The sequence below is a fragment of the Schistocerca piceifrons genome, chromosome 3, assembly GCF_021461385.2.
Source record: "Schistocerca piceifrons isolate TAMUIC-IGC-003096 chromosome 3, iqSchPice1.1, whole genome shotgun sequence".
Lineage (NCBI taxonomy): Eukaryota > Metazoa > Arthropoda > Insecta > Orthoptera > Acrididae > Schistocerca > Schistocerca piceifrons.
This window is the reverse complement of record NC_060140.1, coordinates 732,546,405-732,571,111: the sequence shown is the minus strand read 5'-3', so window position 1 is coordinate 732,571,111 and position 24,707 is coordinate 732,546,405. Positions and strand designations below refer to the sequence as shown.

Sequence of the window (24,707 nt, the reverse complement as noted above, 5' to 3'; positions counted from 1 at the left end):
TCCGTATCTCTGTAATGGTTTAGGTAAACAATTTTCTGCTAGGATGAGAAATTACTGATTTCACAGCTTTTTCTCAGCACCACCGTTTAGTTCTTATAATCTTATTTTATTCACGACACGCGTCACAACTGAGAGAGCTTCACCAGAATAAGAGGTAGATCTTTCTCGGGACATCTCATCGGAAATGCTGTTAACTAATTCTTTCACCGTTGAGAAAGTATTATGTGTGGTAAAACTGCTTTTGTGTGATTGTCTTCCTTTGCGTTTCTGAAAGTGCTTGTTTCAGAGCCAGAAGAAACACACACACACACACACGCAAAACGGGCGCGCCTGCTCTCTCTCATCGTACCAACAATATAAAGAAGGCTACGTATGAAGACTCTAAGACGTCCCTATCGAGTTCTGAAAATTTGCTCTATTTTTAAACACAAGCCGCATGCACGGAGAACTGTCACTATTGATTAGATCCACTATCAATAAACTGTAGCGACTTGAATGCAGATTTTGCAAAGGATTATGATAGGACAAATTACCTTGGAAACCTTATTTGGATCCTAAAATTTGTTGTCGATAATTAATTTTCCAACACGGGTGGATAAAGACTCTAGGGACCCTAATTGATAATGTTCCGTTGATGAAGCTCAAAGTATGAAAATAACTGTTTACCCAGTAACAAATGTTCTCTCTGATCATGATGCACATTTCGTTATGATTAATAACATGGCGCCTTACAGTATGGATACTCCTCAGTAGAAATCAGTTAAAATAATTAATGACTCCAGGACAAATGTTTTTAAGAATAGTTTACAAGAGCTGACAAGGGACGTAATTTATAATGAACCAAATGCTAACATAAAATTTAATCTGTTTCATGATAAATTCATATAATTATTTGAAAATATATTTCATTATAAGCTAGTCAGAAAGGACACTAAACAGTCAGGGAAAAAAACCAGATCGCTAGAAGGATTAAAGTATATTGTGGAAGGAAAAGGGAAATGTATCTTTTGACAAGAACGAGCAGGGATCTGCAGTAGATGTACACTAAAAAAACTACTCAAAATTGCTCAGAAAGGTTATTAAAAATGAATGAACATGCACATAATGTCGAAATCAGTACTTCCGACAACAGACTTAAAGTTACATGGAATGTAGTGAAACAAGAGACAGGACGACTACCCACAGAACGAGACTAAATGGGAGACAGGAAAGTAGTCACAGAAAGAGACACCACTATTGAACTGAGTGGAAGGGCTATAAATGATGAGCTACAGGTACCAAATGGATTTAATAATCATTTCTTGATTATAGTAAAAAGCATAGGGACAAACAGTTCAAGAGAAAATCACAGCAGTTTGTTGAAATTGGAACTTTCTTAAAATTCGATCTTATGAATGTCTCACCAACGTCTACTTCTGAAATTAAGAAAATTATACATTTTCCAACAATAAGAGCTAATCTGGTTTTGATAGAGTTTCCAGTACTGTACTAAAAATTTGTACCCTTGTAATAAGCCCAGTCGTATCTGGAATATGTAATGCATCATTAACTCAAGATTTTTTCCAGAGAGAGAGAAAAATATGCCGTTGTCAATCCCCTATTTAAGAAAGGCGATAAGAGATATGTCAGTAACTACCGGTCGATTTCATTGCTGACATCATTCTCCAACGCTTTTAAAAAGGTAGTATCTCACGTTAGCAACACTAGTATCCTTAGCAAATTACAGTCTGGGTTTCAGAACGGTTGCTCTCCTGAGAATGACATTTACACGTCCACTCCCCAGATTTAATAAGCATTAAATAATAAAATAGCGCCGGTTGGTATTATCAGCGACCTCGCTAAGGCTGTGTGAATCATAGTATTCTCCTAGATAAATTGATGTTTTGCGAAACTGATCTTACAGCAACCAATGGACAGTGTCACATCTAACCAAAAGAATGCAGGAAGTTGTACTCAGTCAGTCAAGCAATATAGTCCTGAGACATAATTCTGACTGGGTAGAAATCAATCTTAGGTTCACTACTGTTACTCACACGTGTAAACGAACTGCCGCCTAGTATACAGCAAACGCAATTAGTTCTTTTTGCAGATGACACTAGTATTGAAATCAATCCAAGCATACACACAGAAACAGAAGAAATGGCAGATAAAGTTCACCGTCAATTTTGAAAAGACACAACATATTCAGCTCTGTACATCTACAGGTACTACCCCACCGATAAGTGAAACACATGGTGAGGAAATAATAGATAGGGCGCAAACTTCAAAATCTTTAGGGGTCCATATTGATGAGAATTGAAATTGGAGAAAACACATTTTGGAACTCCTAAAACAACTTAGTCAGCCACATTTGTGCTTAGAATCATTGCAAATCTTGGGGAGTGACAAATAAGTAAATTTACATATTTTGCATGTTTTCATCAATAGTGTCATATGGAATATTGTTCTGGGGTAACTCAAAGTTCTCAGTGCGCAAAATCGTGATATAAGAATTATATGTGAGGCTCACCTACGATCTGTTTAAGGAGTTGGGCATTCTGACTATTGCTTCTCAGTGTATGTATTCCCTCGTGAGGTTTGTTGTAAATAATCCACTACAGTTAAAAAAGAACAATGAAGTACACAACTACAATACCGGAAGGAAAAATGACATTCGTTACTCCACATTAAGGTTGTCTTTAGCACAAAAAGGGCTGCACAATGCTACAACAAAAATTTTTTAACACTATCTGACAGACAGCACAGCTAAATTTGATAACAAACTGAGAAAGTTTCTCCTTGACAGCTTCTTCTATTCCGTAGAAGAATTTCTATTATAGTAATGTGTAAAAGGTGGAGGGTAGAAATTACTAACTCACATCTGTATTACTTTTTTTAATTTGTAAAAAACGGAAAAAATATAGAAATGTTCAGAATGTAACTTTATGTAAAAATTAATTTGCTATGTGAACGTAAAATGTAAAATCATTACGATCTATCGTGCAAAATGATCCATAGAACATGTAACTAATTAACAAACAGAACTACCATCCCATATTCTTGATGTATAGTACAACTGTCTAACACATTCTAGGTTCAATAGTAATGGCCTGCCAGGAAGTTAATGACCATCTTCATGGCAACTTCAATAGTTTCTGGAAATAAAGCTGGTATCAAACGCACAATAGGATATCCTGAGAGCCATGGATGGGCGTAACCTCATGAATTCTGTACTACTTTACATCGAAAAAATTTCGTTCCAAGAAGAAAACAATACCGCGCGAGATATTATCCTAAAGACTGAAAATTTCTTGGGAGGGAGAATATTGCGCTTTATCCACAAAAACTGTTATTTCTGTTATTAGTAATGACAAAGGGGATAGTTATCTTGGAATAACTGATGTAAAATGAAACCAAAGTAATGTCGAATCAGATACTGACAAAATGCCAAAATCTTACGAATATTGACTATTAGTTTTAAATATAGAGAAACTAAATGAATTGTAAATCACAAAACATAAAAAAATTAATAACATGTACATTTACGAATGAGCCATCACTGTATTCATCAAAGTTTCTGGAGTAATTGAGTGCGATGTTAAGTAAAACGATCGTATAGTATAAGTCGTAGATAGAATACTGGTAAATTGCAGAGGAACTGCGATTAAGACCGCTTGTAAAATTTATCTACAGGCTATGCTGGAACACTGTTCAACTATATGGGAAACAGACATTATATGGGTTCTATATCGAATTGGACCAATAGAGGAGAACGAATGTATACATACAAGGACAAAGTGAATTGCCACATCCTTGCTTGCGCGTTAAAGGAAGTATGACGAATAGGAAGTGATAAAAAGAATATAGGAATATGTTTAAGATATAGCGGAAATATACACTCCTGGAAATTGAAATAAGAACACCGTGAATGTGTCATTGACACATTCCTGGGGTCAGATACATCACATGATCACACTGACAGAACCACAGGCACATAGACACAGGCAACAGAGCATGCACAATGTCGGCACTAGTACAGTGTATATCCACCTTTCGCAGCAATGCAGGCTGCTATTCTCCTATGGAGACGATCGTAGAGATGCTGGATGTAGTCCTGTGGAACGGCTTGCCATGCCATTTCCACCTGGCGCCTCAGTTGGACCAGCGTTCGTGCTGGACGTGCAGACCGCGTGAGACGACGCTTCATCCAGTCCCAAACATGCTCAATGGGGGACAGATCCGGAGATCTTGCTGGCCAGGGTAGTTGACTTACACCTTCTAGAGCACGTTGGGTGGCACGGGATACATGCGGACGTGCATTGTCCTGTTGGAACAGCAAGTTCCCTTGCCGGTCTAGGAATGGTAGAACGATGGGTTCGATGACGGTTTGGATGTACCGTGCACTATTCAGTGTCCCCTCGACTATCACCAGTGGTGTACGGCCAGTGTAGGAGATCGCTCCCCACACCATGATGCCGGGTGTTGGCCCTGTGTGCCTCGGTCGTATGCAGTCCTGATTGTGGCGCTCACCTGCACGGCGCCAAACACGCATACGACCATCATTGACACCAAGGCAGAAGCGACTCTCATCGTTGAAGACGACACGTCTCCATTCGTCCCTCCATTCACGCCTGTCGCGACACCACTGGAGGCGGGCTGCACGATGTTGGGGCGTGAGCGGAAGACGGCCTAACGGTGTGCGGGACCGTAGCCCAGCTTCATGGAGACGGTTGCGAATGGTCCTCGCCGATACCCCAGGAGCAACAGTGTCCCTAATTTGCTGGGAAGTGGCGGTGCGGTCCCCTATGGCACTGCGTAGGATCCTACGGTCTTGGCGTGCATCCGTGCGTCGCTGCGGTCCGGTCCCAGGTCGACGGGCACGTGCACCTTCCGCCGACCGCTGGCGACAACATCGATGTACTGTGGAGACCTCACGCCCCACGTGTTGAGCAATTCGGCGGTACGTCCACCCGGCCTCCCGCATGCCCACTATACGCCCTCGCTCAAAGTCCGTCAACTGCACATACGGTTCACGTCCACGCTGTCGCGGCATGCTACCAGTGTTAAAGACTGCGATGGAGCTCCGTATGCCACGGCAAACTGGCTGACACTGACTGCGGCGGTGCACAAATGCTGCGCAGCTAGCGCCATTCGACGGCCAACACCGCGGTTCCTGGTGTGTCCGCTGTGCCGTGCGTGTGATCATTGCTTGTACAGCCCTCTCGCAGTGTCCGCAGCAAGTATGGTGGGTCTGACACACCGGTGTCAATGTGTTCTTTTTTCCATTTCCAGGAGTGTACTTTAGAAATTTCAATGAAACGGTGTTAATGGTGAAAGCTGGTACACTCTTCAACCACGCACATACGAGGACCGTATATTAAAATTTAATAAGTAATATTTCGCACAGACGTGTACTGAATTTCAAAAATATGTTAGGTACGGTGCAACAGGAAGTATCTCTGTCATGATCTTTACTGTCATATCAGAGTATAGATGTATATACCGTAAAAAGAAACATAATAGACACAACAACCATTGCGTAGTATTTGGTACATTAAAATCCCATGATGCTGCCACACTTTTATAGTTTCTGTACTTGCGACCTTCCGTTCAAAGTTGGTGAACATTTACATAAAATAGATTGCATGTTGTATCGTTTACTGAGAATGGTCAATACAGTTTTTCAAGTAGCATTACTATTATGACCTGCAGTGGACTACAAGTGAAAGTAGAATGCAAGACAATAACTATGTGAGGTTACAAGGGCGCTCAGTATTTACCTTCCGCGGCAGTGGAGTGCTAACGCTGATAAAAAGCCTCTGGTGTTAGCTTTTGACAAATAAGATGTGCAACTTGAAACAGTTTGCATGTAGACGTCATACTGTCGACTTGTATGCTTATGTACGGTGCGAAGAAGCCTTCTTGGAGGTCGTTTGTGTGGGAGGAGACCTGTGGTATATGTGCCTGATGATATGTTTACCTCTTACTCAGCATCATAGGAAATCGAGACTTTAACACACACTGACGCAGTGCCGAACAGCACGGACGTGTCGAGTGTTATGCCCTGGTAGTGGTGAAATGTGTATCGTTAACAGGCCAACTTGCTGGGTTACATCCCAAACCTGCTTGCAGCTTCGTTTGGTGAAGGCATGTGATATGGTTGATTGTGTTTTGTCCACTGGATAAGGATGGCCGACCGCCCTGTTTTCGTCTGGAAGAGTAGGTTTCACTGTGTCTCTGACCTATTTCATCATCATTAGCAGTATACTAGACAAATGCACTCATCACCATTGCCAACAGAAAAATGTAGCACTTAAGACACAACACTAAACGTTTACGAGAGGAAGATACCTGAACGCTGCTGATCAAGTGAACATTTCGTATTTATAAGCACGAAACCAAATAATACAAACCAGTCAACAAAACAGTGCTTGAAGGAGCAAAATGACCTTATAATGAAACGACAGACGTATGACAGAACTCTTCCCTTACTCTACAACTTGTAAAATAGCATAAAAGTGAATTTCGAAGTCAAGAGACTGGTAACCGAGGTCACTCGTACACTTATAAAATAAGGGAATATGGACGTAAACATGGTTAAGGACACGGTAATAATTCGGTTGAAAAAGTTAGACGAAGGAATTAACTGTCACATAATTGAAGGAACCAACCAGGTATTCAGTACATCGTGATTTTTTTTAAAAAAAAACATATGCTTTCCAAATAAGAGTCGCCGAATGGAGATGCGAAGAGAACTGTTCGTGATAGCAATAATATCGTCTTAGCCACTGTGACTCCTTGGACGAAATATCATTATGGAATGACTGTATGTTACCTGCTGTTACAATAACTATGGCACTTTCATATAACAGCTGTTACTGTTAAGTCTTTACCAGTTACCCAGCGCTTAATACAACAGCTTTTCGTATGTATGACAAATTCTAATTAATTTGAGAACTGTGTTATGAAGGTGACAGTTTTTTTGTCACTGATTTTTGTGTTGGTTTAACGCATTATGGGCAATGGTTATAATTGTGAACATGAGACTATATTACCACGTTATTACTTTTTTTCAGCAACGGCCTTGCCGCAGTGGATACACCGGTTCCCGTGAGATCACCGAAGTTAAGCACTGTCGGGCGTGGTCGGCACTTGGATGGGTGACCATCCAGGCCGCCATGCGCTGTTGCCATTTTTCGGGGTGCACTCAGCCTCGTGATGCCAATTGAGGAGCTGCTCGACCGAATACTAGTAGCTTCGGTCAAGAATACCATCTTACGACCGGGAGAGCGGTGTGATGACCCCACGCCCCTCCTGTCCGCATCCTCCACCGAGGTCTCTCGTGGCCTGAAGACAGAGTGCTTTCCTTTTTATTACCTATTTCAGTTTTCCAATAATTTACTTCGTATTTCGTTATCTGAAACATTTATCGGTTATGGAAAACTGAATTCGTTTCGACGATTATAACAGTATTTTTAATCCTGCCTGTTGGAGATTATACATTTACAAAATCAGACGGAATTGTTACACACATGGCTACATAACAAAACATAGGTTCTTACACCAACATGGTTCAAGGCTGATAGTTCAACTGTCTGTGGTGACCACACTGACTACATTTATTGTATTGATGTCCAAAGACAGTGTAACACTACGAATTCACACAACAATTTAGGTCTTTCATGCTGTGTTTCAAGATAACACATTTTAAGAAATAATAAGGCTACCTGAAACTCGATTACAATACCATGAAAAAACGAAAAGATAAAGATGCGTAATATTCTAAAAAGAAGTTTGTTTATCGTTAATGATACAGATGTAGTTCTCTAGTTTGCTAATCACTTTCCGTGTTCTAGCGGTTACCGAAGTTGGCCATTAACACGGAGGGTTCCGGTTCAATTCCTGGTGGAACGGTGTCTGGAGGCAAAATGATAAGCTGCTTGATAAAATACGCAGCTAAACTGACACACAGGCTACCAAAGAAGCGTCTGATCAAAAGATTTGTATTAGCCTGGGAGCAATATGACTTTTTTCTTTGTATTCTTAAACGAATATAAAGTCTAGAAATACTATTTAGTTTTATCGAAACCGTGAATGGCTCTGGTATCTGTAAGTATATCTAGAAATTTCAGTTATTTCAGGAGCTGAACTCTGCTACGCGAATCACTTCAGAGTATGGGCTCCCTGTAGGTACTCCTGCTAACTCAGTGCACTTTTGCTTAACTATCATTGATCTGCCATAGTACTTTGATCAGAATGCTGACATCGAATCTTCAGAGCGCGGGTGACAAATCCTTTCTGTCTCACTGAATTAGCACCGAGCGAGGTGGCTCAGTGGTTAGCACATTGGACTTCCATTCGGGGAGCCAACCGTTCGGATCTGCGTCTGGTCATCCAAATTCAGGTGTTCCGTGATTTAGTTAAATCACTCCACGCAAATGTCGGGATGGTCCCTTTCAAAGAATAAGGCCGATTTCATTCCCTTTCCTTGAAACATTCCGAGTTTGTTCTCCGTCTCTAATGATGTAAATGTTGACGGGGACGTTGAACTCTAAACTTCTTTCCTTCCTTCCGAACTAGCACGCAGTGCAAACACCTATAGGACAGTTTGCTGTATGTTTAATCCATCTGATCCTAAGTGTTAAATGGAACTACTACTTCAGAACTGTGACCACTTCGGAGACTGGGGCTGCTGTTTACACAACCAACAAAAGTTTGCATCAGTCCGTTATAGCGTGCAGGTGTGTCGCTACTGTAACTGCTCATGTATTGATCAGGAGGTCACCCCTTACGCCATTTGTAAGCACACACACAGTTACAATGAACGCTGCGTACAAGTAGAATGCCGCATTGAACAGATTACAGCCTTGCAGTGGAAAGTAAAGCACTTGCAGAAACGCGTGAGACGTATGTGGAAGAGTAGACTGAAATTCCATCCTGCCACGAAGGACCGTCGCGATCAAAGATCGAGCCTGCATCATTACGTTACTCTCGGGTGGTTTGTCAACCAGGCCATTTGCTCGATGCGTGCACAGGAGTCAAAGTGATGTTGTGCGAACATGGAATCGGTTCCAAGTGACAGGTTACGTCGAGGACTTAAGGTACACAAGTCGTCCTCGTTCGACAGCTGCACAGGATTATCGGTATCTATGAGTGTTGAGTCAAAGGCACCGTGGAATGAGTGTTCCATAAATGAATTCGACGTTCGAAGAGGCTTCAGGACGCCACGTGCTGCATCAATATGTTATGCGACGATTGCATGATGCGAATCTCCATTCCCGATGACCACAGTCAACACAAGTCGTAGACTAGAAACGGACACTGTCACATATAGTCAAGAAATCATATAGAACAGATGTTCCAGGCCGAAACTCTGATCTAGTGGTACCATGCCAACGGCTTTGTCAAAGGGTTGGAGGAGCGGATTGAAGTTCAGGGCACTTCTTTGCCCTTGAGTTGGAAAACTGCCCCTAAAAGCCGGAAGAATCAGCAATGATCGCCGCTATGAGGGTGCAGAAGGCAATGGAAACCACTGCATTAAAGATGCATAATGTGTGTCCACAGGACATGTGACCTGTACTGAAAAAAGTGTCATAATGATCTCTACACTGGCAAAACATTCCGGACTAGCCCCCATTCGGATCTCTGGGAGAAGACTGCCAAGGGGGAGATGACCATGAGAGAGGGATTGAATAATCAACGCAAGTCTAACGTTCTACGAGTTGGAGCATGGAATGTCAGAATGCTGAACTTATAAAATCTTGTAAGGGAAAAGCAGCGGCTCAGTCTAGATAGAGCGGGGGTCAGTGAAGTGAAATGGAAAGAAGACAAGAATTTCTGATCAGATCAGTATATCAACAGCAGAAGAAAATGGTATAACAGTAGGACTCGTTATGAATAGGACGGAAAGGAGAGAGTGAGTTACTGTCAACAGTTCAGTGATAGGGTTGTTCTCATCAGAATCGACAGCAAACCAACGCCGACAGCAATAATTAAGGTAAACATGCCGACTTCGCAGGCTGAGGATGAAGAGACAGAGAAAGTGTATGCGGATACTGACCGGGATTTCAGTACGCAAAGAGAGATGGATATCTAATAATCATGGGGGATTGGAATGCGGTTGCAGGGGAGGAAGTAGAAGAAAGGGTTACGGGAGAATATGGGCTTGGTAGTAGGGAAGAGAGAGGAGAAATATCAGTTAGTAATAACGAATACTCTGTTCAAGAATCACATGAGGAGGAGGTATACTTGGAAGAGGCCGCGAAGATTTCATTTAGATTACATCTAAGGCTTAGCCATGAGCACATATAGACTCAGATCACAATTTAGTAACGATGAAGAGTATGCTGAAGTTTAAGAGACTAGTCAGGAAGAGTCAATGCTCATTGAAATGGTATACGCAAGTACTAAGGAATGAAGAGAGAGACACTTGAAGTTTTCTGAGGCTATAGATCCTACGGTAATGAATAGCCCAGTAAGAGGTACAGCTGAACAGCAAAGGGCAATCACAGAAGTTGGAAAGAAATCCGTAGATACAACGAAGGCAACTGTGAAGAAACCATGGATAACAGAAGAAATACTTCAGTTGATCGATGAAAGTAGGAAGTACAAAAATGTTCAGAAGAATTCACTACTGCAAAGATACATGTCACTTAGGAACGAAATAAATAGGAAGTGTAAGGGAGCTACGGCAAAATGGTTGCATGAAAAATGCGAAGAAATCGGAAAAGAAATGAGTGTCGGAAGGACGGACTCAGCGTACAGGAATGTCAAAACAATCTTCGGTGAAATTAAGATCAAGGGTGGTAACATTAAGAGTTAACTGTGAATTCCACTGTTAGATGTAGTGGAGAGAGTGGATAGGTGGAGAGAGTACACTGAAGGCCTCTACGAGGGGAACATCTGTCTGATGACATGATAGAAGAAGAAACAGGATTCGACGGGGAAGAGGCAGGACCCCAGAATTTAAAAGAGCTTTGGAAGTCTTGATATCAATTAAGAGAGAAAGAATAGACAAAAATCTATCAGAATTTCTAAAATCATCGGGGAACTGGCAACAAAACCACAATTGCGGTGGTGTGTATAATGTATGAGAGCGGTGACATACCATCGGACTTTCGGGAAAACATCATCCACACAATTCCGAAAATAGGAAGAACCAATAAAAGCGAGAGTTATCGGCAAATCAGCTTAACGCCTCATGCGTCCAAGTTGCTGACAATAATAGTATATAGAAGAATGGAAAAGAAAACTGAGGGTGTTAGATGATGATTAGTTTAGATTTAGGAAAGGTAAAAACACCAGAGGGCAATTCGGACGTTGCTGTTGATAACCGAAGCAAGACTGAAAAATCAAGACACTTTCGTTCGATTTGTCGACTTGAAAAAAGCGTTCGACAGTGTATAATGTTGTAAGATGTTCGAAATTCTGGGAAAAATAGGGGTAAGCTACAGGGACAGAAGGGCAATATGCAATACGTGCAAGAACCAAGAGAGAACAATAAAACTAGAAGACTAAGAAAGAAGTACTTCGATTAAAAATGGTGTAAGACAGGGGTGTAGTCTTTCGCACCTACTGCTCAATCTGTGCATCGAAGAAGCAATGACGGAAATAAAACGAAGGTTCAAGAGTGGGATTAAAATTCAAGGTGAAAGGATATCAATGATAAGATTCGCTAATGACATTGTTATGCTCAGTGAAATCGAAGTAAAATTACAGGATGTAGTGAATGGAATGATCAGTCGAATGAATACAGAATATGGATTATGAGTAGATTGAAAATTGACGGAAGTAATGAGAAGTAGCGGAAATGAGAACAGCGGGGAACTGAACATGAGAGTTGGGACTCACAAAGTAGACGAAGTTAGCGAATTCTACCACCTAGGCAGCAAAATGACGGACGGAACAAAGAGGACATAAAAATCGGACTAGCACTGACAATATGGTCGTTCCTAGCCAAGAGAAGTCTGCTACTATCAAACATACATCTTAATTTGACGAAGAAATATCGGAGAATGTACGTTTGGGGCACAGCATTGTATGGTAGTGAAACATGGAATGTGGGAAAACCTGAACAGAAGAGAATCGAAGCCTTTGAGATATGGTGCTAATAGAAGGATGTTGACAATTGTGTGGACTTATAAGTTAAGGAATGAGGAAGTTCTCCGCAAAATGAGCGAGGAAAGGAACATATGGAAAACAATGACAAGAAGAAGGGACAGGATATAGGATATCTGCTACGACATCAGGGGATAACTTCCGTGGTCCAGAGGGAGATGTAGAGGGTAGAAACTGTACAGGAAGACAGAGATTGGAATACACCCAGCAAATAATTGAGGACGTAGGATGCTAGACAACGTGATTGGTGACAATCCGGTAATATCGAATGCATCCATCACTGTGTTCCACATGTGCTACAAGGTGGTGACGAAATGGGGATATGGAATAACCATTACACAAGTCCGCCGAACATCCTTCATGGTCGTTGAGGGCAATTTCACTGTTCCACGGTTGAGGGATGAGATTCTTCAAACAACAGTAGAACCGTACCGTCAACATTTTGGTGACAATTTCAGCTTGATGGATGATAACTCGCGTGCTCTCTGTGCTGTTCGCGTGAAGCTGTTTCTTCAGCGTTCTAGGATCAACAGATGGGAGTGGCCTGCTTGCTCTCCGGAGATGATCCCAGTCGAATACGAGTATGTGTGGGACCGATTGAAATGAACTGTTTCTAGACGTCAACAGCGACCAGGTACTGTACGCGACTTAAGCATAATCGCCGTTGAAGACTCGGACCATTTGGACCAGGGCTAGGTTGGCGATCTCACCGATTGTACCCCACGACGAATTCAAGCTTGCATCGGAGCAAGGGGACGTTCCACAACATACTGACGCTGTTCAAGAGTGTTGTGAATAGAAAACATACAATTATGCTGTTACACAATTTCTTTATTTTATTTGGGGATATGCGCTTGCTTCGGAGCCAATTTTTGTTTAATGAGCCACGAACATCGACATGAAGGGGTGATACGAAACTGTTGTTGATGTGTGTATAATTAATCTGCAGGTGGAACAGACATTTTCCATATCATTACATCAACAACCCGTTGACATTTTCATCAAGTATCAGCGATGCGAATAAACGGGCTTTATAAATGGATAAACAAGCGAAAGGGTTTGTTTATTGCTGACAGTTACTTCATACAGGTATCACAACAGCGTAAGAAAATAATTTAATTTACCATTAGTTAAAGTACGTTTTGCGTGCATGTTCAATTTATAGCAAGGTGCTTATAATCTTCCACAGGCAAGGAAACGCTGAACATTGACGGAATTACCAGATTCTGGGACTGGTTTCCCTCGACCATTAGATAGTAAAAAGTGAAAGACGAAGTGGAATGTGGGTTGTATTATACGAAAAACAGGTTAGAAAATAACGCGCTGCGAAACTGTAGCTTGGTAAACCGGTCCGTGGAAAAACACTTTTTTTCGTATTCGATCGAATGAAGATTGCTAACACAATATTTTAAATATAATCCCTTCTGATCTTACTGGTGGACGATGTAATCAACTTCAGAATGAAAAACGTGTAGGTTTTTAAAGGAGTAGTTTTCTGAAAGAAATTTTTATTGACAACGTAGCGAAATGGCGCATGTTTGGTTCCACATTAATTCCGGTATGGTCGTTTTAAAAACAGTAGATGACTTAATTCCTTTATAGCTGCACATCAGCTCTGGAGGTATCTCTCTCTGATCAATCTCTAGGGCACACAAATCGAAAGGGGAACCTGCGTTCCTACAGTAAGGGATTTTGAAGTCCAGACTGTGTATGCTGTCTGAGTTTTACTTTCCACACGCGTAGCAGAAATCGTAGTAACAGCAAAGATCGAGTCAACAGGATTTCATAATGTAAGATATTTTGCGTACTTTCAATGGGGCTTCAGTTCGACATCATGTGCGCGAAAATGTGTTTCTTTGTACATACAACTCCCCATTTTTGGAACCACGGACAAAACTCTTCCATTTTTAGAGGCCTATTCTTGATCTGTCTTTAACTCTTAGTATTATTTAACGCTTGGTAAAATTTTATTGTAAAGTGTGTTGTAGTGTACATTGCTGATAAGTCACTAGTACTTCGATCTGAGTATAGAGGAAAAGACTAACAAAGCAGCTAAATGACACCGAAGTGACAATGTCACGTGATATCGATATACACATACACAGATGTCGGTTGTATTGCGAACTCAAGGTATAAAAGGACAGTGCACTGACGGAGCTGTCATTTGTACTTCGGTGATTAGAGCCGGACGACGGGAACTGATAGACTTTGAAAGCTGAATATTAGTTGGAGCTACACATTTGGGACATTCCATTTCGGAAATCGTTAGGAAATTCATTAATCCGAGATCCATAGCGTCAAGTGTGCCGAGAATAGCAAACTTCCGGCATCACGTCTCACCACGGTAAAGGCAATGGCCGACGGTCTTCACTTAAAGATCGAGAGCAGCGGCTTTTGCTTAGTGTTTTCATTGTTAACAGACAAACAACACTGCGAGAAAATGAGAGACGTTGAACGAACGTATCCGTTAGGACAGTGTTGCGAAATTTGGCGTTAATGGGTTATGGCTGGAGACGACTGACGCAAGTGCCTTTGCTAACAGCGCGACATTGCCTGCATTGCCTGCCTCTCCTGGCATCGTGACCATATCTGTTAGACCCTAGAAGAGGAAAACCGTGGCCTGGTCTGATGAGTCCCGATTTCTGTTGGTACGAGCTGACCGTATGGTTCGAATATGGCGCAGACCCCACGAAGCCATGGACCCAATTTGAGAAAAAGGCTTTGTGCAAGCTTTACAACTGTACCGATCATTGACTGGAAATAGTTATGTTCTGCTAATTGGAGACCATCTGCGTTCGTGGACTTCAAGTCCCCGAACAACGATGGTATTTTTATGGATGAAAATGCGCCATGTCACCGTCCAGAATGTTCGTGATTGGTTTGAAGAACATTCTGGACAGTTCGAGCGAATTATTTGGTCACCCAGATCGCCCAACGTGAATCCCATAGAACATTTACAGAATATAAACGAGAGCTCAGTTCGTGCACAAAATTCTGCGCTGGGAACGCTTTCACAATTATGGACGACTATAGAGGCAAGAAGGCTCAATATTTCTGCAGGAGACTGTCAACGACCAGTGAGTCCATACTACGTCGAGTTACTGAAAGGGCAAAAGGATGTCCGAGGCGGTGTTAGGAGGTATCCCAAGACTTTTGTCACCTCTGTGTACGTCTGTTCTCAATATAATTTTGTGATGTTGGAAGCTATCTTCAGATTGACAAGAGCTTTGCTGTTTAATAGGAAGAGCCTTAAAAAAGGGAAAAGAAGAAAAGTAAGAATAATAAAAAGAATGCAGACGTCCGAGTGAGTTTTTTGGTCCTATCCATAAACTGAGTGGAAAAGAAATATGGCAGCATTCGAAATAAAACACGTACACGAACGCATACAGTACTAATTAGCCAAAACAAACTTTTTCTGGGAAGAACAGATATTCATAAAAAAAGAAAAAATAGACGAAAATCATCAATATATTCAATGATGGAAAGTTGACAGGTAGTCTAAGTAATAAGTCATGCAGCGTATAATGAAGATCAGTGATAAGAAGAAAAAATGAAGAAGTAAAGGAATGACTAAGATTAGCAGAGCAGAGATAAAACAAAACATCCCTGCTCGATACAAACCAAGCAGAAACACGTTTCAGGAAGTAATGATTATGTTTCCTGTTGTTTCGGTATTCGTTCGCGAAAGAATAACTGTAATTCTTTAACCAAAGTAATTATCGAGATCTTCATATGGCAAACGAAAAACTTGACGTTTCAGGAATTCGAATGAGTCAGACATTCTGTGACCTGAAAACTACAGTGTATTTCATCGCCAATGGATGCGTAACGGCTGTGACCTTCCGATCAGTTAGGAAGAATACATATTTTTGTGCTGCATTGGCGACATTATGACACATTGTTCAAGCACTCCACGTCCGGATGACGGCTCTAATAGGCGAAACCATTCAGTCACCACCAGGCAATCATGCCGTGTTCTGAGTCGGTCAATACTGTCTAATTGCAACATGATAACAGGCTGGACGACACTGTGGCAATGAATCTGTTTCAGAATAGTGTTATTGTTGAAAGATAATAAAAGAGAAGCGGCCGTTGTCGGTGATGTTAAAGTTCTTGAGAACGGGTACGGCGTTTTTCTTGCCAGTCTTTCGAACTGACATTTCGACCAACTTTTTCAGACCTTCTGCCGGTAACTGCCTGCACTCTGTGGCGCACTATTAGACTTCTGTAAATTTATACGCATGCTGTATACACCATGCCGCTGGCAGCGTAATATAAAGATTAAATTTGTTCAGGTGTTACCAATCTGGACAACTTCTCTGACTTCCGTTTACGTTACTATGGTGTTTTTGATAAAATTCTATTAGCAATGTCTTTATCCTCACCGCATGTTTCACTATGTTCTGCTACAGGTGACTTGCTGGGTTATCATAGTCGCACGCATCATTCGTGCTCTTTCTGACGTCATTTAACTACACTACGTGTCCCCCATATGTACACTTTTCTGAACCAGTTTTGGTTGGTCTATAGCGTTTATTTTATGACTACCTGAAAAAAGTTTAGGCCTTCAGTCCGGCGGATATTTCGGATATGATCGGTCACACTTTTTAACCACTGTAGAATCATCAGTTGTAGTGGTGTTGCGTCCTCTAGACAAGAAAGAGGGTGTACAAAAGGGGAGACAGACTGAGCAGTTAAAGAACGTCTAAATGGGCAAAAACCTCACGTGTGCCTCAAACAACACAGAAGTAAGCTGTAGCTAAAAATATCGAAACATGCGGTTAGCATTTAGACTTTGCTGAAGTTCGCGTTTTAGCAGAATCACTATACAAACGTAAAGTCAGAGAAGAAATTGACTTTTTTATCTCGACGACGGCTTGGCTCTTGTCCTCAGTAATCGGGACGCCACAGGCTCATGGGAACGTAAACATAAACACAAACAAGCCGACACTCCCCCACCTCACCCTCTCCTCCTCCTCAAGCCGCTAGTAAATCAGTGAAGTCTTCCATAAACCACGGCAAAGTCAAAGAATAGCAATCATAAACATTTACGGCGATGAATGTGAGGAATACTGCCCTTAAATTAACGAAAATTTTACTGTGTGCCGCAGTGTGCAGCCAGCTCTTTACTGTGGTCAGCGAAGTAATGGGTAGGTTTTCACGCACACAACGTATTTTTAAAGTTGAAATTCGCGTTTCGTGCAAAATAAAATACTGTGCCCGGTTGTCGATTATTTCTTGCAACTTTTGATTTTTATAACGACTCTTATCAACAGAGCCATAGTACATGACGTAAATTTCAATTTTCTCAATATTGTGTAGTAACATAGTTAAGTGAAATACATGGCATTATACTTTCAGGCACTTCTGTTGAGATCTGTAGCATGGCTACATCGTGCCAGCAACACCGAGATGCTGAACAGTCTCCAGTGAGAGACGATACGAGAAGGGAGTTGCCCTTGACGAGAAGCGTCGTTAGGGGAACTCATTTTCCAATTCGATTAGGAAGGCAGAGTACAGCCACCAACATACATACAAGTGGTGGTGTCTAATGTAAAATTACAGACATAAAGACGTATACAATGGGGCACGTACTACCTTTTTCCTCGTATAAGATGCGAAAGTAGGATAGTAAAGGCGGAAATTATTCTGATGCTATGCATTCTCTGCCACAAGTAAAACGATGGCTTATAAATTATGAATACAGATACAGAGGTAGATGAATGTCAGTGCAATGAGAGTTCGGGACTCGGTATACGTTGCAGAACCTGTGCGTCACCTCAGATCGTGGGGCCTGGTTCTTCGCCAGCTGGGTCTGCATGTACAAGACTCAGCTGAGTGCCCCCCTGTTGGCAGCAGTAGACGGTCGCTGCACCTCGACAATACACCATTACGTCACAGCAACTCAGCTGTGCCGGAGCCGGGATGCAGCGTTCTAAAGCCTAGTGAAATATGAGGTTTTTTGTTGCAAAGTAGCCACGCGGGATTAGCCGCTGCATTCATGGACTGTGCGGCTGGTCCCGGCGGAGGTTCGAGTCCTCCCTCGGGCATGGGTGTGTGTGTTTGTCCTTAGGATAATTTAGGTTAAGTAGTGTGTAAGATTAGGGACTGATGACCTTAGCAGTTAAGTCCCATAAGATTTCACGAATATCTGAACATTTGATTTTTTTGTTGCAAAGTATTGTTTAGAAAAAAGTTCGAGAGTGTTGAGATGGCACACATGAAACACCGATTTGTAACAAACACTTGTTTGACTGTGTGCTGAACTATTCCTAGCTCAGTCAAGCATCTATATGAAAACAATGATGGAGACGGGGAATAATGCGCACGAATTTACTGCCTCTCCAGGAAATATAGATTCCACTTTATGGTGCTGCAGCACACTGCAAATAGAAACACTCCTCACTCAATGGAGTACAAATGAGGCAATGAAAATGCGAGTATTGTACACGGTCCAGTGAACAGTGACATTAAAGTGACACCCTAAGTTCGATGTGAACCCGAAATAACCAACACAGGCGCAAATGGCAGCACTAGCAGTAGAAGGTACATAAAGCATGCCTGGGAGCAAAAGAGTGGGAGGGGGGGGGGAGAAGCGACAAACAGTGCAGTCATTGTCGTAATGCGAAAACGAAGCCATTTATCTGACAATCAAAATATCCACGGGTGTGCTGCCGGTCAATAGTGTCCAACGGGCACTATTGACCGGCAGCACACCCGTGGATATTTTGATTATCAAATACGCCGGGAGAAACTCAAGAATCACATTTATCTGACGTACACAATGGCATGGTTATTGGTTTTCGGGCCAAGGGTGGAAGTATTTCGAAATGACTGAGTCTGTAAAACCTTGGTGTGACGCCGTGGTTAAAGTATACCTTGCTTGGCAAAATGGCGCTACCCAAAACCGGCGTCGCGGCATCCGTGGTGTACCACGGGCCATGGTGAAAGGATGAATGACGGCTCCAGAGATGTGTACGGGAGAATAGACGTGCAACTGCTGAGCTGCTGACAGCCCAGATAGACTAAGGGGCCACCAACACGGTCTCCTCAACGACCGTTTAGCGAATGTTGCTGTGTCTGTGCCTCCCCCTGATTCGTGCACCCATGCTGATCATCGGCGATGAAGGCTGGTATTGGCACACCAGTACCGCCCAGTGAGTGACGTTAGGGACCTTTTGAGGTGAATTTCTTTTGTGCTCCATCGGATAGATGACCGTTGGCGTGTACGCCGCGGAACGTCTGAAGGCAAACATTCTGCAAAAGGCCGGAGGATGGAGCGTTATGTTCTATTGAATGTTTTCATGGGATTCCCTGAGTAACCTTGTCATTCCGGAAGGCATAATGGATCAACAAAAGTATACATCTACACCCTTGGGACCATGTACATCCTACAGGCAGTTTGTTTTTCCTCGGCACGATGGCGTTTAGCAGCAGGACAACGCGACGTGTCATACAGCTCGCATTGTACGCACGTGGTTCGAAGACCACGAGGATGAGCATACCATACTCCTCTGGCCACCAAACTCCCCGACTTTACACCAAGTTGGGAATCTGAGTGACCACCTCGATCAGGCCGTACACGCCATGGGTCCTCAACCGATAAACCTGGCGCAGCTGATCTCGGCACTGCAGTCGGCATGGCTCCACGTCATTGTCAATACCTTCCAGAACCTCAGTGGCTCTCTTCCTAAACGTCTCGCAGAGGTTCGCGGTGCAACACGTGGTTATTCAGGCTTTCTACAGGTGGTCACATTAATGTGACTGGGCGATGTAGAATGGAATTCAGTCTTTTTAGATTAAATTAGGGATATCCTATGTACTTCAAATCATCACACTATCATGGTTCTATAATGTCACTCATTCCTAGACAGATTATCAGCAACGAAACTCTCAAAGGAAGCCATCGCCTTTGTAACATAATTCGTAATATTTGTAGACATTAAAACATTAGTGTCATTTTCTTTTCATTCGGAATCGTTTACTTATTATAATAAAAAAAGAGACTGTTATTACTAAGACAAATGTTTCTTTAGCAAATGTACTGAAACAATGTAAAATTGTGTATTTCAAATACAGATAATGTATTTCAAATACAGATAAGATACTTTAAGTACGTACGTTATACTTGTAAACCAATCCCGACTAGTAAGATAGCACAAATCAACAATCCTACGCATATCTGTAGAAACAATTTCTCTAAAATTAGTGTTTTCTTTTTTTTTTTACACGAGAGTTTTAAAAAAATTCCAACTTTTCTTCTTCTTCTTCTTCTTCTTCTCCTTAGGCATAACAAATATATATATATGGCAGGATAATTTTGAAAAGACATGTTTCGACAAATGCCTAAATGGTCTCGAAATAATGTATAGGAGAAAAATTATTTCGAATCAGAGTTAGTATCAAATCCCAACACGCCGGCCGCTGTGGCCGAGCCGTTCTAGGCGCTTCAGTCCGGAACCACGCTGCTGCTACGGTCACAGGTTCGAATCCTGTCTCGGGCATGGGTGTGTATGATGTAATTAGGTTAGTTAGGTTTAAGTAGTTCTAAGTCGAGGGAACTGATGACGTCAGATGTTAAGTCCCATAGTGCTTAGAGCCATTTTTTTGAAATCCCAACACACTAACTAAACACATTGTTTCTAACGACAAAGTTTGTGTATGTAGTAATTAGGCTACATCCCTGCTGGTCACCTTTACGTGTACCGTCTAGACGATAGCTCATCCGTTCATTTGTCGTGTGAGACAAGATTACAGCAATCAGCCAAAGTTACTGGCCTTCCGCTGCAGCATTTTGACAGCAGACTACATATATAGAGTAAAATACTCGCTCGGCAAGCATGTTTACGGGCAAACAGTACTCAAACCTCATCCATAAGAAATACAGGGGAGCTGAAAAAGAAACTGCATGCATTATGGTAGAGCAAAGGGTGGGGGCAGGCAACATAACGCGGTTGTTAGGGAGGCAAAGCTAAAATGGTCAGTACGTAGTTCAGGAAGCAGTTATGACAAAAGACTCATAGAAATAATCGAGTGAAAAACAGGACTTCTTTAAATAAACTAGAACCAGAAATAACGCACTTTGTGGTTTATCTTGAATGAAAAAAATTATTAAATTAAAATAACTTCGATGACGAATAAGTTAAGAATGTACGACAATACACCAAACTTTTTTATGAAAAATATGGCCTTGTGAGTACTCATGTCTAAACACATACTGCTTCAATCAAATTTTTATCTTCTTGTTAAATAATACCTCACGTAAACTCTTGTGAATCTGCTGGTCATAACTATCTGTCATACGTTATTGTTTCCTGAGTGGCCCGTGCTTCGTTGGTCTCTTGATTCGTTAACCTTCAAAAATTGTGCGTACAAAAGTGCAGACTTTTACAGGTAAATAACTTTCATGGATGAAAGAACAAACACGTCTCAGTATTTTAAGATCATCAGTTTTTAGCCGTTTATCAGAGGCAGTTGTTAACATTTTACATTCGTTAAGATGATTAGTTTGTTGTTACTGTTGCACACGCCAACGTTATAGGAAAATGACAAGTAGTACAAGAAGCTCCGTGAAAAATTAAAGTTTCAACAAATCTTCACACGGTCAGGTACCTGCGTACTCGGGTTGATGAGGTAATTGAGATAACACATGCAGTGCTGAGACAACACACACAATTCGTGCTGCCTACGTGTTCCACCGCGAAACGAACTTCGATATTTCGCTGTAGATGTTGGAAGAGAAACCGAATCTCGTCTGCGACATCACGTGATGCGTAACACTTTCTCCTGTTTCCGGGGATCGGCTGACCGCCTTGTTTCCTGTTCTGAAATCTCTTGCCTCTCTCTAACACTGCTAGGCCACGCAGAGAACGCTAGTCTACATGAGATACGTCAGAATCATTATAAGCAAAATCTGTATCGTAAGTTCATTCCATTGTTACAACATACCAAAACTCCGACCTCTAGTCATTTGATGTGCCGTCACAAAACTGAAGAGACAGCTTTTAGGCTTAATTGCTTAAGTGCTAAGTTCTGATGCCAAGATTCAGTGTTCATTCACTCAAGACTTTTATTTATTTCGAGACAACTGTTACCTCCGATTAAAAGTGCGTGTACAAGTACGCAGTGGTTCTGAGTCCGCGTTAAATAGCTGATCTTGAACCCCCACTCCCGTCTTATCGGCTCCCGCATCACAGGCTAGGCTCAGAGCTCCAGCTGTCGCCTGTTACACACCTACAGAGCGGTAAGTTAACGTATTTAGCTTCTTCTGCGTTTTTGTAGTAGAACACTTTTTAAATTTCGTGCATGTTTTTCTGTCTCAGATATTTACTCTCGTATTCTGTAACTTTAGGCCTAACTTCAGGCAGTCTGTACCACAGAGTGGCCGAGCGGTTCTGGGCGCTTCAGTCTGGAACCACGCGACTACTACGGTCGTAGGTTCGAATCCTGCCTCGGGCCTGGAAGTGTGTGATGTCCTTAGGTTAGTTAGGTTTATGTAGTTCTAATTTCTAGGGGACTGATGACCTCAGATGTTAAGTCCCATAGTGCTCAGAGCCATTTGAACCATACGCAACAGGTTCCAGGATATGCTACTCGAGGACTTCTTGAGTAACAGGACCGTGTTCGTCAGAGACAAGGGCATTGTCAGGAGTGTCCCATGGAAGTGTGATAGGACCGCTGTTCTTTCCTATACACATAAATGATACGGCGCACAGGGTGAGCAGCAGTCTGCGCCTGTGTGCTGATGTTTCAGTGGTGTACAGGAAGGTATCGTCATGACTGACTGTAGGGCGATACAAGACGATTTAGATAAAATTTCTTATTCGTGTGATGCTCTAAATGTAGAAAAATATAAAGTAATGCAGATGAGAAGGAAAATCAAATCCGTAATGTTCGAATATGGGGTTAGTAGAGTGCCGCTTGACTTATTCACGTCGTTTAACTATCATGACCTAACGTTGCAAAGCAATACGAAGTGCAACGAGTATGTAAGGACTGTAGTAGGGGCGGCTAATGGTCGACTTCGATTTACTGGGAGAAATTTAGGAAAGTGTAGTTCATCTGTAAAGGAGACCGCATACAGGACGCTAGTACGACCCATTCTTGACTACTCCTCGAGTATTTGGGATCCCCACTGCGGAAGACATCGGAGCAAATCAAAGACGGGCTGCTAGATTTGTTACTGGTAGATCTGAACAATACTCAAATATTAAGGACGTCTTCGGGAAAGCAAATGGGAATCCCTAGAGGGACGATGTCGTTCCCTTCGTGGAACGTTATTGAGGAAGCTTAGAGAAGTGGCGTTTGAAGCTGACTGCAGACCGATTCCACTGTCGCCAACGTACCTTCGCGCACGGACCACTGAGATAAGATATACTAGGGCTTGTACGATGGCATATAGACAGTCGTTTTTCCCTTACTCCATTTTCGAGTGTAAGAGGAAAGAAAATGACTAAGTTTGATACACAGTACCCTCCACCACACACCGTATGAAGGTCTGCAATGTCTGCATGTAGATGTAGCCATAGTAGGTCGGGAAGGACACAGCTTATATAGTAGAGCACAGTCAACTCAGGTGTGATATACAAATCTACCTTCAGCTGATTATTGTTTGATGCCGTCGGTAAAACTGTCATTTACGCGAAAGGTAACGAAGCAACTGGGATGTTTTTTCTAATCTGATAAAAATACTTAGTCCTCTCAATGTAAAAATGTCTGCAAATTTATCCATTTCACTGTCTGCTTATGCTCCGAATCACATTATGCTACGATTAACGTGTTGATTATCACTAATTTTACACTGCAGGTGCAATAGAGATGTGTGAGCGACAACAAGAAAGCTAACTGAACAGTTACACTTTCTTCTTACACTTTTTTTCATTTTTCAATTATGTCCCGCTTCTAAAAACAGCAACATGAAGTTTAGGACAGTGACTGAGGTTCTCAGCAACAGGACTGCATTCGAAACACAACATTTATTAGCGGAAGAAGGAAAATCAGCTGCCGATACCGTAAATGGCGTGACTGAGGAAAAGACCGACATGAAATGTAAGAACACGGACTAAAAAAAAGCGCTTCCTCACAATTACTTATGTCATTAGAATAACACGAATTCTTTCACCAGGTAGGACAACAGAATCTAACGGTGAAAGCCACTGGTGTATTTCTGTGGCGGCTTCTGAACGGCAAGTCATCATGAGAAGGAACTGTCTGAATACCAACGTTTCGATTTATTCAACGAGCTCCATTGCCAGACAGGTTATATCTGCAGAAAGGCAGATCTCTTGCAGAAGGGCAGTTCTCCTATTTCGAGGCCATCGGATTTGCCAGCAGAACCAATCGGTTGTGGCTTTGTTGAAGTAACCATCCATTCATTTGTCTGACTGATACAGAAATGGCCTATCAAAGTGACTGATAGGAAATCGGAGTTACGCTCCTTTGGAATACGTGTGCATTTGTGACATTCACGCCACAATGCCTGAGTTGTCAACACGGAACTGCCTCCAAGTGGCAGGTCCTCTGTCAGACGTCCAAAAGTGAAAGAGCGACCCATTGGGTACTTCTGAGAGCCGAAAGAGGCCGATTTTCCCCCTGTTTTCTTTCGGTATTTA

General features: G+C 42.1%; 1 protein-coding gene and 1 pseudogene across 1 annotated transcript in view; one reads left to right on the top strand and one right to left on the bottom strand.

Annotated features, from left to right (window-relative positions):
• LOC124789280 (fatty acyl-CoA reductase wat-like) overlaps positions 1 to 24,707 on the bottom strand; it is a 243,661-nt gene that overhangs the window by 179,319 nt on the left and 39,635 nt on the right. The gene's annotated exons all lie outside the window — the stretch shown is intronic.
• On the top strand, positions 7,054 to 7,171 carry LOC124790744 (annotated as a pseudogene).